The 14,508-nt window shown below is 33.4% G+C and overlaps 1 long non-coding RNA gene across 1 annotated transcript; it reads right to left on the bottom strand.

Annotated features, from left to right (window-relative positions):
* Nucleotides 1-8,951: 8,951 nt before the first annotated feature.
* Nucleotides 8,952-10,442, bottom strand: LOC145727084 (uncharacterized). The gene is made up of 3 exons (XR_014177774.1): nt 10,230-10,442; nt 9,199-9,821; nt 8,952-9,143 (listed from the first exon to the last, which is right to left on the bottom strand). It is a non-coding gene; the product is annotated as an uncharacterized LOC145727084 (long non-coding RNA).
* Nucleotides 10,443-14,508: the final 4,066 nt, after the last annotated feature.

Genomic DNA, 14,508 nt, shown 5'->3' with positions numbered 1-14,508 from the left:
TGAATTTAGTTATAAAAGTCACTTTGATTGAGGAAAATCCAAAATGGTGGCCGTTAGTATAGTAGGCCCAAAAAATCCCTAATTTAGATTAAATTTTTGTGCACTTTCCAGAAAATCGTCCATAACTCGCTTATTTGAAACACTCTTTATAAAACCACTGTATAACAAAAGAAAGCCAATGAACGGGGCTATCACGTGAAGTTGAGTGGGCATGGTTAGGTTGCCCCGTTTAGCCGCTAGAGGGCGACAAAGTTGATTCTCGTTTTTTGCAGTTTTTGCTCAATATCTCAGAAACGTTTCAGGTTAGAGGTCTGAAATTTTTTACCACAAATATACCTCGATAGGATGAAACTTTTACCTTCTATACACTTTTTTGGTACCATGCACCGTTTAACCTTGAAAAATTAAAAACTAGAATTGTCAAGAATTTTCAAGGGTTAATAATACCTTCTGATTTTTTAAAAAAAATATTTTATTTTCAAAATTAACCTTAACTGCTAAATACTTAAAATACTTTCAGGTTAATAGTACAAAAATTACTTAAAGTGTCATTTGTCAAAATGTCATTATGCAAGGGTGCCACGCCCTAAAATGTCAAAATTGACATCATTTCAAGGTCATCTCCGAAACGGTGCCAGTTAGAACAAAATGGACGTCAGATTTGTATTCCCCAGGTTCAAGTTAGTTAAAAAAATCACTTTGATTAAAAAAAATTCAAAATGGCCGCCGTTAGTATAGTAGGCCCAAAAAATCCCTAGCTTAGATTAATTTTAGTGCACTTTTCCAGAAAATCGTCCCTAACTCGCGTATTTGAAACACCCTGTATAAAACCAACGTATAACAAAAGAATCATATCACGTGACGTTGAGTGGATACGGCTAAGTTGTCCCGTTTAGCCGCTAGAGGGCGTCAAAGTTGACTCTAGTTTTTTGCAGTTTTTGCTTAATATCTCAGAAACGTTTCAGGTTAGGTTAGGTTAGGTTATTTCTTAGTTTAGTTTTTAATCTATACACTTTTCTGGTACCATGCACCGTTTGACCTTGAAAAATTAAAAACTAGAATTGTCAAGATCTGATTAATTATTTCAGAAAATTTTGTATTTTCAAAATTAACCTCAACTGCTCAAATACTTTCAAGTTAATAGTACAAAAATGTAAAAAACTAATTAATTTTGAATTTTTATATTTTAGAATTTCCAAAAATTAATTTTCCGGAAATTTTACATCCCTGCCGTATTTCATTACACTCTCTATTTGAATAGTTTTAATGATTCTAAATATGTTGTCAGTTTAGGCATAAAGCTTCAAAAATCACAGTATGAAACAGATTTCTTAAAGTATTCCAGACAAGTCATGGTTTTTAAGTTTTATTCCATTATTTTGACAGTTTTCACGTGACTGTCTTATTAAATAGTTTACTAGTATCATGTGATCACTGCAAGAAACGTCAAATCTGACAAATTTTACCCAGTTTAGGCAAGAAGCTCGAAAAATCACAGTTTGAAAGAGTTTTCTTGAATTATTCGAGACAAGTAGTGGTTTTTAGGTTTTATGCCATTATTTTGACAGTTGTCACGTGACTGTCTAATTAAATAGTGTACAAGTATCACGTGATCACTGCTAAAACGTCAATGTTTACTCAACCTAAAAAACACAATTTGAAACAGTTTTCTTGCATCAGCGTTAGATCTAAAATTTTATGAACTTTTTAAGTTGATAGTTGACAAATCAATGTCTAAGAAAATGGTATTTTAGTAGACCGCGACAACTGCCATAAACATCAAAACTGTCAAACATTGCCCATTGTCTGCAAGAACCACACTTTAAAACAGTTTTCCCACACTATTCGAGAGAATACATGGTTTTGACCATTTTTTTTAACAGTTTTCCTTGTAGTTAAATGGTATTTGACTTTTAGGTGACACACGTCACGAACGTCACAACTGTCAAACTCTAGACGATCGGGGCATAAAGTTGTCTGTGCAAATCACAGTGTACGAATAATAGTTATATTTGCAATATTTGAAACAAGACGTATTTTTTTATAGGTTCCTGACAATTATTATTATTGACAGATGTCAGGTGACTATCTACAAGGAAAAAATGTTCCAGTATCACGTGACAACTGTCATAAACATCAATTCTGCGAAATAGAGACAATTTGCTGAAAGATTTATGATAAATTAACGGTTAATGTATCTTATTAAAGAATTAATCACAAGCTAAGATTATGCAAAAACACGTCATATGCCAGATTTTTTAATGTTTTTTTTTTTGCTTGTTTTGTTTTGACGTAATTTTATTGGTTATGTAATGTCGGACAGTGAACCATTGGGCCCTAAGTGGCAATAATGACTTTTGCTATAATTAATGAGACCAATTATTTGTTGCAAAATGGGTAAGTATCAATTTACAAATTTAAACTGACCAAATAATTTTCAAATGCTCCTGAAGTAATCTAAAAATTCCAAAACACTATAGAAGCTCCAAAATGCTTACAAAACAGCCTAGAAGCTTCCGAAAGCTTTTCAACTTATCTAGAAGCTCTCAAAAGATTTGAAGACTTGCTTGTAGAGCAGTTTAATAGCTTCCAAAAGAGCTTTCAAATACCTTAAAAGCAATCCAGAAACTTCAATGGTCTTTAAACTCTGAGAAGGGTTTTGTCAATAAAAATTGACATAAATTTTGACTTTTGTCATTCCAATAGGAAAGGTTATCTATTGTTGTAGTGAGGTGGGTTTTATAATGAAAACAAAATTACAAGAAATTTCAGTTTTGTTTGATATGACCAAGTGTTATCTCCTCCTCTAGAATATTTAACCAAGTTTGGTCAATATTAATAGAAGATGTAGCAACACAGGAGTCATGGTTTAATCTAATATATGCACTTTCTTTTATTTTACGTCTTTTTGAAAAAGTTTCTTTGTCTATGATACTACATTCATTCCATTTGACTCTATGATCATTATTAGAGTCCGGATTAAAAAGCAAAAATCGTGAAAAAAAGCGCTTAAAAAGCAAAATAATTTTCCTCCAAAAATGCATAAAAATCTGTAAAAAAGCTTTAAAAAAGCACAAAACTCTTTCAGAGATACAATTTTTTTTACTATTTTTGAGTTCAACTTCTAAAAGTTTTCAAACTGCTTTAGAAGAATACGGAAGATTATAATTTGGAAGGTTTTTGAACTGTAAAGAGCATATTGAAGGTTCTGGAAGGCTTTAGAGGCATTTGGAAACTCTTACACGGTTCTAGGATTTTTTGGAAGCTTCTAGACTGTTTTAAAAGACTTCCGAATGCTCTGGAGTTTCTATAATGTTTTGAAATCTTTTTAGACTACTTTCGGAGCATTGAAGTCTGGACTGCTTTTAAGACATTTTACTTTGAACTTTTGGAAGCTTTTAAACTGCTCTTGAAGCATGCGGAGCTTTTAGATTGCCTTGAAACTTTTTGAGAGCTTCTAGACTAGTTGAAGATTATTTGGAATGCTTTAGACTGCTTGAAAAGCATTTTGGAGTTTCTCTAGTGTTTTAAAACCTTTTTAGACTAATTTAGGAGCATTTGTAAGGTGTTTGGACAGTTTCAAGAGCCTTGAAGGTGCTGGACTGCCTGACGTTTGAAGCTGTTAAACTGCTCTAGAAGTATACGGAAGCTTTTAGACTGTCTTGAAATATTCTGAGAGCTTTTAGATAAATTGAAAAGCATTTGTTAGTGTTCTAAAAGCTTTTGGAAGCTTCTAGGCTGTTTTGTAAGCTTTTGCAAGGCATTTTAGAGCTTCATAGAGTTTTGGAATGTTTTTACATTTTTTTAGACTACTTTAGGAGCATTTGGAAATTTTTTGGTCAGTTTAAATTTGTAAATTGATATTTATACATTTTGCAGCATGTTTTTGTCGTTTCAATACAGCAAAAGTCAATATTACCACTTGGCCCAATGGCCTACTGTGCGACGTTACAGAACCAATAAGATTACGTCAAAACTCCTGCGATTTTTTGTCAAAGCAGTTATTAGTTTATTTTTAAAAACTTGAAAACTTGTTAAAACCTAGTTAAACCATACAAAAATAGCAGTAAATAAGCACAAAAAGAAGAAAAAAGCAAAAAAAGCATGAACAAAATCTGTCAAATGACGTGTTTTTGTATAAATCGTTCACATTAGATGTCAAAAGTTGGTTGCTTTTATTATTTACAAAAAGCTAAATTTCTAGAAATCCGGACTTTAATCATTATCAAACGCGTGTTGGCATATAGGTATTAGATTTGTGAAAGTCTCCAGTTCTTAAATAATTTTGGTGTTCTTTAATACGTATTTTTAATGGTCTGGAGGTTTCACCAATATAAAATTGATTGCATTCGCAAGGAATTTTATATATCACGTTTCCTGTAGATTCATTTTCATTGTGAGGTTTTGTTTTAGTTAAGTGTGATCTTAATGTGTTTTGAGTTCTAAATATTGTTCTGATGTTATATTTTTTTAGCTATTCGTTTGATTTTGTCAGAAATACCTGGAATGTAAGGAATAAAAAGGTTAGTAAAAGGTAAAATTTGATTTTGATTTCCAGATTGTTTTGGATGTTCTAAATCCCTAAAACATTTATTAATAAATGTTTCAAGATAGTCATTTTCTTTTAGAACATTTTTAATGAATAATTTTTCTTTATTAAATTGTTCATTATTGCAAATAATTTTGGCTCTATCAAATAAACTTTTTTTACCATTATTGGATGATTGGATGTGTAGTTTAAATATCTACTTGTGTGGGTTGGTTTTCTGTATACTTTTGTTTCAAATTTGTTTATGTCTTTTTTGATTAGAATGTCTAAGAATGGAAGTTCGTTATTTTGTTCAGTTTCTGTTGTAAATTTGATTGTGGGTTCTATTGAGTTTATGTGAGTTAGAAATTGTTGGAGATGATCATTACCGAATGGATATATTGTGAAAACATCATCAATATATCTCCACCAGATTGTTGGTTTATAATTAAAATTATTAATGTTATTTTCTTCGAAATGTTCCATAAAAATATTACTTAATATTGGAGACAATGGAGAACCCATTGCCAGTCCAGAATTTTGTTGGTAATAATCATCTCCATATTGGAAGAATGTTGTTTTAACACAAATTGTTAAAAGTTCTAAAATAGTGTTTACGCTTAAGCTTGTACGTTCCCCAAGACTTGAATCATTTTGCAATTTAGATCTAACAATTGAAAGAGTTTTGTCAACTGGGACGTTTGTGAATAAACTTACAACATCAAAACTTACCAGAATATGATTTGGACTAATGTCGATATGTTTGAGTTTTTCAAGAAAGTGAGGAGAGTTTTTTATGTAAGAATCTGTGTTACCTACTAAAGGATTTAAAATGTTTAGCAAGAAGCGAGCTAATGAGTGAGTAGGCGAATTTATACTACTCACAATTGGCCTTAATGGCATGTAAGTGTATGTATGTATTCCTCTTTTTTAGTCTAAAAAGATTTCAAAATACTACAGATACTCCAAAATGCTTCTAAAGCTGTCTAGAAGCTTCCAAAAGCTTTTAGTACACTCTAAAGGGTTCCAAATGCTCTTAGACTAGTCTAGAAGCTCCCAAAAAATTCTAGAACCGTCTAAGAGTTTCCAAATATTTCTGTACTCTTTAAACTGTCCAAAAATCTTCCAAATGCTCTTCAAGTAGTTAGAAAAATATTTGAAAGTTTTCAAAACAGTCAAAAATTTTGCATCTCTGAAAGAGTTTTGTGGTTTTTTAAAGAAAATTGCTTTTTTCACGATTTTAGTGCTTTTTTGATCCGGACCGTAGTACTAGTAAAGATTTTCTACCTTATACTTTGCAAGAAAGATGCGTGGGCTTAACGAAACGATTAAAACTACAATTTAATCCGGAATTTAATGGTTGAATATGTTTACAACTGCGCAGAATGGCACATAAACTTATAACTAATGATCATATCGGTTCGTTTTATGGGTGTAAACGGTGCTTTTCCGCCAAGCCTTATAGCTTGGCTTACCGTTTACTTAATTTATGTCGAATTACATTTATTATTAATAATACTACTTTAATAGTTTGACTAACATATCCACTTACCATACCAACATTTAAACCGTGTAAATAATTATTATTATGAGTATTTTAAGGGAACTGGTCGTAAATTTAAAACGGAGAGTGCCAGACACCGCCAAAAAGTATAAAACCGCAAAAAAAAAGAAACATTTTGAGGGTTTCTCATAAATCCGAAGAACAACACTATCCGCAAAAGCCAAACCCGACTTTCGACTGCTCGTAATATTTGCTGTGCGAAGGTTCCAGTGCTTCATAAACTGTCCGAAATCTTTAACCCAACCGTCATTTGTTATTCTTATTTCTACCAAAAATGGTGATTTCTCATCAGGGGCGGCTGACGCGACATTTTTTCTGGTTTATAAAAAAATGTTAAAGGTCACTTGACCGTTTGCACCTTAAAATAAGTCACGTGATTTTTAAAATTTCAGTTCAAACTGAAAAACCCTGCAAATAGTATTTTGAGAGTTAAACGTGACATTTAAAAATAAATTTGATGATTAAAAATCGTCACGCGACTATTTTGACTGTAAAAAGAATCACGTGACCTTTTCAAATAATATTTTCACATTTAAAACAGTCACGTGACCTTTAGGATCCGTTTCAACGTAAAAAAAGTCAAAACAGAGTCACGTGACTAGAAAAAATATCAGTCTAAACGTAAAAACTGTCACGTTCTGTGATTCAGTGTATCAGTTATAAATTTGAAAAATGAAAATGGTCACGTGACCGTTTGCAGCTTAAAAGAAGTCACGTGAATTTTCAAAACATCAGTTCAAACTGAAAAACGATTACGTGACCCTGCAAATAATATTTTGACATTTAAAACTTCACTTGACACTATGGATCTCATTTTTAGTTTTAAAAGAGTCACGTTACCTTCAGGATTCGTTTTAACGTAAAAAAGTCAAAACAGAGTCACGTGACTAGAAAAAATATCAGTCAAAACGTAAAAACTGTCACGTGACGTTAAGAACGACATTTTAACTCAAAAAATGGTTACGTTGTTCAGCGTATCAGTTTAAATTGACAAAAAAAACAGTCATGTGACCTTCAGGAATCTTATTTGACGTTAAAAATAAGTCACGTGACTTTAAAAATATCAGCTAAAATGTAAAAACTGTCACGTGACGTTAATAATGCCATTTTAACCTTAAAAAAGTCACGTAATTTAGTGTTCAAAACTAAAAAACGGTCATGTGACCTCTTAAGTACGATTTCGCCATTTAAAACAGACCGTTGGGATTCAGTTTTGACGTTAAAAATGAATGAACGTCAAAATGATGATTGAAAATCGTCACGTGATCATTTTCACTTTAAAAAAGTTACGGGACTTTAAAAATATCAGTTTAAACTGAAAACCAGTTATTCTTCAGGATCGTTTTCGAGGTTAAAAAAGAAAGTCACGTGATCTTTAAATTTGAGGAATGAAAATGATCACGTGACCGTTTGCAGCTTAAAACAAGTCACGTGATTTTTCAAAACATCAGTTCAAACTGAAAAACGATTTTGTGACCCTGCAAATAGTATTTTGACATTTAAAACTTCTCACTTGACATTATGGATCTCATTTTTAGTTTTAAAATAGTCACGTTACCTTCAGGATTCGTTTTAACGTGAAAAAGTCAAAACAGAGTCACGTGACTAGAAAAAATATCAGTCAAAACGTAAAAACTGTCACGTGACGTTAAGAACGACATTTTAACTCAAAAAATAGTTATGTTGTTCAGCGTATCAGTTTAAATTGACAAAAAAAACAGTCATGTGACCTTCAGGAATCTTATTTGACGTTAAAAATGAGTCACGTGACTTTAAAAATATCAGCTAAAATGTAAAAACTGTCACGTGACGTTAATAATGCCATTTTAACCTTAAAAAAGTCACGTAATTTAGTGTTCAAAACTAAAAAACGGTCATGTGACCTCTTAAGTAAGATTTCGCCATTTAAAACAGACCGTTGGGATTCAGTTTTGACGTTAAAAATGAATGAACGTCAAAATGATGATTGAAAATCGTCACGTGATCATTTTCACTTTAAAAAAGTTACGGGACTTTAAAAATATCAGTTTAAACTGAAAACCAGTTATTCTTCAGGATCGTTTTCGAGGTTAAAAAAGAAAGTCACGTGATCTTTAAATTTGAGGAATGAAAATGATCACGTGACCGTTTGCAGCTTAAAAGAAGTCACGTAATTTTTCAAAACATCAGTTCAAACTGAAAAACGATTACGTGACCCTGCAAATAATATTTTGACATTTAAAACTTCACTTGACATTATGGATCCCATTTTTAGTTTTAAAATAGTCACGTTACCTTCAGGATTCGTTTTAACGTGAAAAAGTCAAAACAGAGTCACGTGACTAGAAAAAATATCAGTCAAAACGTAAAAACTGTCACGTGACGTTAAGAACGACATTTTAACTCAAAAAATAGTTACGTTATTCAGCGTATTATGTGACCTTTAGGAATCTTATTTGACGTTAAAAATGAGTCACGTGACTTTAAAAATATCAGCTAAAATGCAAAAACTATCACGTGACGTTAATAATGACATTTTATCCTTAAAAATAGTCACGTCTCTCAGTTTAAAAATAAAAAAAACAGTTATTTATATTAGTAGGATTTAGCAAATTCGATTAGAAAACCATGGCAAACCTCTAAAACAGGTGTGAAAAAATGAGATCAATATCCACATTTTCTTCGAAACCCTGTATTTTCCTTAATAATTAAGATATCAGAGGGAATAAAAAAAGGAAATGTTCAGAAAATAACGGGCTACAATTTGATGTAATAAACTGTTTTCAGTCCTCAGTTGTTCTCTCCACAGGGTGTCTCAAAATGCACCGAAAATTCCTTACCTAGTTTTTCGTCCCTGTATATATGACATAAAGGCAAACGTATTCAGACAGATGTATTCATGAAGAATCAAGCTACAATTCATAAAAAAGATGATCAAAGTCGATGGAAGGATTGAAGAGGAAACTGAGAGGAACACACAGTGTTGCAACGGCGCCCCCTGTCCTGGGTGACAACGGGGCTCTTCTGCGTTCTTCTTGTCTTGATTTCTTCTTTCTTCGTCAGCTGGTCATCCTGGTGGAGGTCTTGGCTTATTTTTGGATGATCAATAAATGATTAGCCCACTAACCCTTATCATCCAAGAATATTTGAGGGGAGTTTGGATCGGAGGTCAGAAGGTTGATTTCCGTACCTATAGCCTATATGTTTTGGGAATAAATTCTCGCCACCCGGGGGAAAAGTTGTTGGGGGGGGTCTTCATCATCTTCTTGGCTGGATTCCTGAAACGTAAAAATAGAAAACATTAATAATAACTTAGTAAGTCATGATCGGGTGTTGTCAAATCCGGGTGTGGTCACAGTCAGATGTTCAGTGCTGTCATCTATCGTCCAGCAACTGATGGCCGTTCATGGGGGGATTCCATTTCCGGGTCATTATTCCTTAAGAGTGGATTCTGGTGTTCCGCCATCCTGTCATGATCTTCTCTCGGTGATGGTGATGGTGTCGTTTCTGACATGGCACGGGGCGTCTATGGCTGATCTTAGCGCTGTTTTCCACTGCTTGAAGGTGCTTCAATTGGGTCTTTGCTGCATATCCCCAGGCTGTTCAGGTCTGATGACGTATGTCATCAGGTGTGGCTGGTTTTGGCATTTTTACCGATGATGATCTATGTTAGTGTCTGGTCTAGTTGTACGCCGAGATATGTCACGTTGTTACTCCATGGAATATCAAACAATTAGTATTTTAAAACAACTGAAAGAAAACAGTGAAATAGGAGGTTGTCGAGAGTGATATTTAGTGAAGAAAACAATACCCAATCTATGGCCTTATACATCCCACATATTAAAGCGAATTTTACATATTGAACAGTCGAAACAAGATTTACGCGGCTCGGTTCTGAAGGAAGGAGGGATTTAAAGAGAAAACGAGCTTAATATTAAAATACCACGGCCTGTGTATATATTTATGTTAAAATTTCAATGTGGTTTTCGAATATTCCGCTCGCAAAAAAATCGACAACAATATGGCAAAGTATGAATGCTCGGTTCATATTTAATATATTTTAAGTCTTTATTGTATGCAAATGCGGCTTGAATACATTATCCGCAAAACATCCATGTAACGAATTTTAGAATAGGTATTGGGGATTAACATACTCACGTAGCATTTATCGTCTCATATAAGCACATACGTAACGTTTTATTTTATTGAGAGATTTCATTCGTTTTCAGTTCTCGTTCAACCGAAAAAAAATTAAAGAAAAATCGCGGATGATTGATATGATGTTTGTGCACGTCAAATTAGTTTTTTTCGGGTGTAATTCGCGTATAAAGAGTTGCACGCGACACGACCGAAAGCCAATAGGAAAGCCAGCTCGAGCTGTAGGCGTTACGGGACTGTAAAGCTGACCTATGACGGAAACGATCAGGTATTGGATCTGTGCAGAAACGACGGATTTTTGCCGTTTTATCGCCTTTTTGTGCTAATTTTTCCGTTTACGGCAATTTACCGAGTTCCAGGTTATTCGAAATGCTAACTGTGACTAAAAACAGTTTCAAACAAGATTTGCACTTTCAGTAACAGTAATATGTTAAGTACATGTAAAATTGCCGAAAATTATGCATAAAGGTTGTCCTAGAAACAGCTTGAATGAATTTTATGGTTATTTAACAAAAAATGTGACTTTTTTACGAAAATAACCATAAAATGTATGAAAGGTGTTGCAACAAGTCTGAATTTTCTGAAATTTTACCTGCACGTACTGTTTCCACTACTAACACGATAAACATACCATTATTGACCGATTAGTAACTTGAGAAATTTGTTTTCTCTATCTTAATGGTCATTATTCACCTAGGTAAATAATAATGTCAATTACGACATATGAAATACATATACTTGACTTGACAGAGACAAATCAATTATGTTGTCACTCAGATTCAGGAATTTGGAAAAATTGGAAAATCTGTGCAAGCACAGGGTAATTTTCTGGTAAATTTCCAAAAATGGAAATTTTCCGAATCAAAACTACTTTTGAGGTTGAGGAAAACAAAACAAATCCGTGCATGTATAGGTCCAAAAATGTCAAAATTTTTGCACTTTTCCAAAAATACTTCCACAACTCGCTTATTTGAAACATGCTGTAGATACGCCCCATATAACAAAAGAACGCTAATGAATGGGGCTATCACGTGACGTTGTCCGGATCAAGCTAAGTCGTACCGTTTGGCCGCTAGAGGGCATCAAAATTGATTATTTTTTCTCGAGAATTTTCATAAATATCTCGAAAACCGTTTGAGTTAGGGGTGTGACAATTTTCACCGCGTATACATCCAGATGGAAAGCAACTTTTACTAGATATAACATTTTTCTCTATAATGCACTGTTTGACCTAAAAAAATAAAAAACTGAATTTCTGACATTTTTTACAATACCCCCATGGATTTTTTCGGTAAATTTTTGAATTTTAAAAATTGTCTTTGACTGCCTAGATACCTTCAGGTTAATGGTAGAAATGTGACGGAAAGTGTCATTTGTCAAAATGTCATTTTTTAAGGGAGCCACGCCCTAAAAACTGTCAAAATGGCCTTAATTTCAAGGTCATCTTCAAAACCGTGCCAGTTAGTGCAAAATGGACGTCAAATTCGTGTTCTCCACTTTGAAATTAGTAAAAAAGTCACATTATTGAGTAATAATCAATACGGCCGCTGTTAGTGTAGTAGGCCCAAAAATCACAAATTTGTCAAAATTTCGTGCACTTTTCTAAAAAATCGTCAATAACTTGCTTATTTGAAACATTCTGTATAATTACACCATATAACAAAAGAACGCTAATGAATGGGGCTATCACGTGACGTTGTCCGGATCAGGCTAGGTCATACCGTTTGGCCGCTAGAGAGCGTCAAAGTTGATTATTTTTTTGACTGCTACTTCTCCTGGGACAGAGAATACTTTTTCTATATCGATCAATTGTGAGACATTGTAGGTAAAAAACCCAGCAGAAAAACTTACTTTTAGAATTAACTGAAAAACACAAAATAATTTAAGTAAGGACCAAAATTGCTTATTATCTAGCCTAATTGCAGTGGCAAAATGCATAAGAATGTTAAATTCTTTCACGCCATTTTCGTCTTTATTTACATTTAATTTTGTATTTCGAAATGAGATTAAAAAATAAGTAAGTTTTTTATACTGGGTGGTCCTTCGAGAAACTACATCAATCAATTATGGAAAAATACTGAATCTGAAAAGTGAAAATAATAAGTAATATTAACTTTCTTATTTTCATTAAAACACCTTGTATATTGAGTTTTGGAATTTAGCGGCTGATTTTAGATCTATTATCGTGAATACAGTCGTTATGCAGAAGGACAATAAATGTTGTTTGTCTTCGTACAAATTGACAGCAATGTTAGTTTGTTTCTGTGTATATTTCAACCGTTTCTTTGAGACGTTTCTGTATTCATTATCGGTAATTCATATGGTAAAAAAACGATTAAAAAACCGAAAACATCGGCTCTGAAATTAATGTGGAGAGAAAAAAAAGGACAACAACCAAAGCACAACAAATTAAAAGCACCTTGTATATCGACGTGTGGTCATGGTCAATCTAAATAATAAAAGGCAGAATTGACGAGTGGTCAAACCGATGATAGGGAGATAAGCGGCCCAGTCCGTACCATGCCCATGACTTGTATTATTCACAAGATATGAGTACTAATTACCGTGGTGGATCTGATAAGTCTCTCATTTTCTACAAAAATGTTAATAGTATGCGTTGATTAGGGACCAAAACGACAGACATTGATGCCACTTATTGTTCTTTGACATCTGTTTTTGTATTTTTTTGGAACAAACGCCAGTTGTACCATAGCTGAAGCTATTCAAGTTTGCCTGCACGTCATTAAGGACGTTTTGTAAACGACACACAATAATATTGGCAAAAAAAATACCCCCACTTTTAAAGTTTTTTTTTGACAAAAAGTACTACTACTACATTTTTTAAGAATTGCTTTAACTCCATTTTGACTGAGGTTAGCTCCGTTATTTGAAAAGCTACAACAAAGTATTAATAATTAAAGTTGTAGGAAATTTTGTCTGCTAGAAAACTGTATTAAGTAGTTTTTGCTCTCAGAGGCCTCCTTAAGCAGTTAATATGGCAAGAAGTGACAGGGGAACAACCCGTAAAACTGGACAAAATTTGTCAGTTTTGGCGTTTCTAGCAGTAACCACGTTATACTGGTACGCTATTTAATTAGACAGTCACGTGACAACTGTCAAAATAATGGCATAGAACCTAAAAACCACGACTTGTCTCGAATACTTCAACAAAACTCTTTCAAACTGGGATTTTTAGAGCTTTATGCCTAAACTGGGCAATAATTGTCAGTTTTGACGTTTCTAGCAGTGATCACATGATATTAGTACACTATTAAACTAGACAGTCACGTGAAAACTGTGAAAATAATGGCATAGAACCTAAAAACCACGATTTGTCTCGAATACTACAAGAAAACTCTTTCAAACTGTGATTTTGGAAGCGTTATGCCTAAATTGGGCAAAATATGTCAGTTTGACGTTTCTAGCAGTGGTCACGTGATACTAGTACACTATTTAATTAGACAGTCACGTGACAACTGTCAAAATAATGGCATAGAACCTAAAAACCACGACTTGTCTCGAATACTTCAAGAAAACTCTTCCAAACTGTGATTTTTAGCGCTTTATCCCTAAATTGGACAAAATTTGTCAGTTTTGACGTTTCTAGCAGTGATCACATGATATTAGTACACTATTTAACTAGACAGTCACGTGAAAACTGTAAAAATAATGGCATAGAACCTAAAAACCAACGACTTGTCTCGAATACTTCAAGAAAACTCTTCCAAACTGTGATTTTTCAAGCTTTATGCCTAAACTAGGCAATATTTCTCAGTTTTGACGTTTCTAGCAGTGTTCACGTGATACTAGTACACTATTTAGTTAGACAGTCATGTGACAACTGTCAACATAATGGCATTAAACCTAAAAACCACGACTTGTCGCGAATAATTCAAGAAAACTCTTTCAAACTCAAATTTTTAGAGCGTTATGCTTAAACTGGGCAATAATTGTAAGTTTTGACGTTTTTAGCGGTGGTCACGTGATACTAATACACTATTTAATTAGACAGTCACGTCAAAACTGTCAAAATAATGGCATATAACCTAAAAACCACGACTTGTTTCAAATAATTCAAGAAAACTTTTCTATACTGTGATTTTTCGAGCTCTATGCGTAAACTGGGTAAAATTTGTCAGTTTTGACGTTTCTAGCAGTGATCACGTGATACTGGTACACTATTTAATTAGACAGTCACGTGACCACTGTCAAAATAATGACTGAAAAGCTAAAAACTACTGCTAGGTTTGAATACCTCAAGAAAACTGATCTATACTGT

This window comes from Ips typographus, linkage group LG3 (genome assembly GCF_016097725.1).
Source record: "Ips typographus isolate SLU linkage group LG3, UJ_Ityp_2.0, whole genome shotgun sequence".
Classification (NCBI taxonomy): Eukaryota; Metazoa; Arthropoda; class Insecta; order Coleoptera; family Curculionidae; genus Ips; species Ips typographus.
The sequence above is the reverse complement of the archived record's forward strand: the minus strand, read 5'-3'. Positions and strand labels throughout refer to the sequence as shown.